The sequence below is a fragment of the Gastrolobium bilobum genome, unplaced genomic scaffold (assembly GCF_033153095.1).
Source record: "Gastrolobium bilobum isolate Gb01-03AN ecotype WA unplaced genomic scaffold, APGP_CSIRO_Gbil_v1 utg638883, whole genome shotgun sequence".
Taxonomy (NCBI): Eukaryota; Viridiplantae; Streptophyta; class Magnoliopsida; order Fabales; family Fabaceae; genus Gastrolobium; species Gastrolobium bilobum.
In genome coordinates, this window is record NW_026899545.1 from 3930 (window position 1) to 6890 (window position 2961).

General features: G+C 38.3%; 1 non-coding gene across 1 annotated transcript; it reads right to left on the bottom strand.

Annotated features, from left to right (window-relative positions):
* Positions 1 to 1825: 1825 nt before the first annotated feature.
* Positions 1826 to 1931, bottom strand: LOC133291256 (small nucleolar RNA R71). The gene has a single exon (XR_009748787.1). It is a non-coding gene; the product is annotated as a small nucleolar RNA R71 (small nucleolar RNA).
* Positions 1932 to 2961: the final 1030 nt, after the last annotated feature.

Below are 2961 nucleotides of genomic sequence, written 5' to 3' on the forward strand. Positions count from 1 at the left end.
TGATACCCGAACCTCAGTGCTTGTCAAATATTTGATTTCCTGGTTTTAATGTTTATATCTCAGTTGTTTAATGTTGTTTCTAATGTTTAAAATTGTCTGCATTTTGGCCAAATGTCAGATGTTTGGTTAGGATTTAGTTGTTGAGAAACAATTAATTCTGGATTCTGCATTAGACACATGAACTTAGATGAGAAATCATCTAAGGGATCTCAATTCAGAAACGAATGAGTCCTCATGTAATAGTGGACCTGAATCTCAAGAGTCCTAATCCCACTTGGCATAGAGATATGGAAGTGGGCAACTTTGGGATAAAATAATTTTTAAGAGATTAAAAATTAACAATACAGTCCTGTTAACAGAGAATCTTAGGATGAGCCTTTTGTTAATCAAATTATTTTTCAAGCATTGTGGGGAAGGAGAGCCAAAAACTCAACCCACCTTTTTAAACATCTTTATCAATTCAGATTTTCCAATTTCTTTTGTTATTTCATATTTCAATCTCTATTCCGTTTTCAAAATTTTTGTCACATCTTTCATTTAAGTTGCTCCATTCTTCATTTTTATTTTATAACTTAAGAAAGTAATTCAGAAAATTTTAAAAGAAAAGTGAACAGTAGTGTTTTAGGTCCATTCTAAATTATTTTTACTTTACAATTTTATATCTTTTATTTTCAAATAGTAACTCAATTTTAAGCAATTACAAATTTTAGTCATTTCAAAACGCCAACGATCCTTGTGGGAACGATAACTGGGACTTATAACAGCCCTATATTACTTGTTGTCGCGTATACTTGCGCGCATTACTTGCACAACTGTTAGCAAGGCAACAAGTTTTTGGCGCCGTTGCCGGGGATCGAGGCGTATATGATCAAGTTTCTGTGTGATTGCTATTTTTGAACTGCTTCTTTTTGCTGTTTTTAGTGTAGCTCATTTGAATTCTGTGTCAGTTTTGTTTAGTTATTAGTTCTATAGTATCTTGAATATTGGTAGTTTAAAAATCTGTTCTGTTCATATTCTGTTTATTTTATGTCATTTAATTTTTCTTAGTTTCATTTTTATTTTAATTATTAGTTCCACCCTGTGTGAGGGTGAGTTATTACTGCCTTATAAAGCCGTCAGGCTGTGAACTGTCTTGGGATTTTTCTGCTTGCAGGTTCTTGTGTGTTTATTTATTGCTTGTTCTGCATAAAAGTTGGTTAGTAATTTAGGTGTTTTAGCTAAGCCAGGTTTACCTGTTTTAGTTAAAAGGGGTGCATGAGTGCAACTCCACACCCGTTCATATATTCAATTGACCCGGAACCTGAAAGGACATTTAGAGTTAGGAGAAGAGCCCAGATAGCACATAGGCAAATTCCACTTCTAGAAATTGAAGAAATGGAGGATTTAGGAAGTGTAAACGGGAATGATGGGGTAGGAGGACCTGCAAGGATAAGGGAACCACCTGTTATAAATGATAATGATAGGTCCATGATGGACTTCATCATACCTGTGTTGGATGAGTTAGATCCAAGCATAGCCCAACCTGTGAATGGAGTGCCCTTCAAATTAGAACCGGTGATGTTCACCATGCTTCAAAACATGGGGCAGTTTCATGGGTTGTTGATGGAAGACCCACACAAGCATCTTAGAAATTTCATAGAAGTGGCCAACACTTTTAGGAATCCTAACATCTCGGATGATGTGTTAAGATTGAAGCTCTTCCCTCATTCACTGGCTGACAAAGCCAAAGAATGGTTGAACTCCCTTCCATCCAACTCTATAACCAATTGGCACACCCTTGCTGAGAAATTCATTATGAAATTTTTCCCCTCTAATAAGATAGTGCAAACTAGAGGTGATATTGCTAACTTCATGCAGAGGGATGGAGAGACACTAGTGGATGTGTGGGAGAGGTACAAGAACCTTCTTAAGCAATGCCCAAATCATGGTTTGCCCTCTTGGGCAGTGTTACAAACCCTGTACAATGGCCTAAATACTCAAAACAGGGCCTTGGCAGATTCTGCTGCTAATGGCATGTTTATGACTATGTCCTTTAACCAAGCCCATGAGTTGTTAGAACAAATGACTCAAAATTATGCCCAATGGCCTGAAGAGAGAAATCAGCCAAGGAGAGTGGCTGGTTTACATGAGATAGACCCTGTAACAGCTCTTTCAGCCAAGTTTGATGCACTGTCTAATTTAGTGAGAACCCAAGGACAAACCATTGAGGCAAGATTATCTCAATCCCAAGTTCCTGCACCTCAAATACCTGTGACCCAACCTCAAGTTAATGCAATAAACACAAGTGTAACTTGTGTTTGCTGTGGTGGGCCCCATTTGTATGATAGCTGCCCATCCAACCCAGAATCTGTGTTTTATGTGGGAAACCAAAATAGAAACCAAAATATTTTTCCCAATAACTTTAACCAGGGATGGAGGCAGAACCAACAGCCTCAATATTTTCAAGGGCAGGGGCAGCAAGCTGGTCCTTCTAATGCTCAAACAAAAATACCTTTTCCTACCCAGAATTACCAACAAACTTCTAGGCAGCAAGCTGTTGTTCAACCTAGTGAGATGCCCATTGCTCCATCCTCTTCTTTAGAAGCTTTGTTAAGGGAATATTTGGTTAAGAATGAGACCAAGCAAAACAGCTTGGAAGCTGTTGTGCAAAGTATTCCAGCATCCCTAAGGAACATAGAATCCCAACTAGGCCATTTAGCAAACACTATGAATACCAGACCTCCTGGTACCTTGCCTAGTAACACTGAAGAGCCTAGGAGAAATAAAGAGCAATGCAATATGATAGAGCTTAGAAATGGCAGATCTGTAAATCAGCCAGAAGCTGTGGTTAGACCTTCCACATTAAAAAAAAGGAAGGGGAGAACATGCAGAAAGAAAAAGAGGCAAATTCTGAACCTGTTCAGAATTCTGTTGTCCATAATAGCCCCCAAGGGGTTGTGCACAATAACTCTTCACCCACTT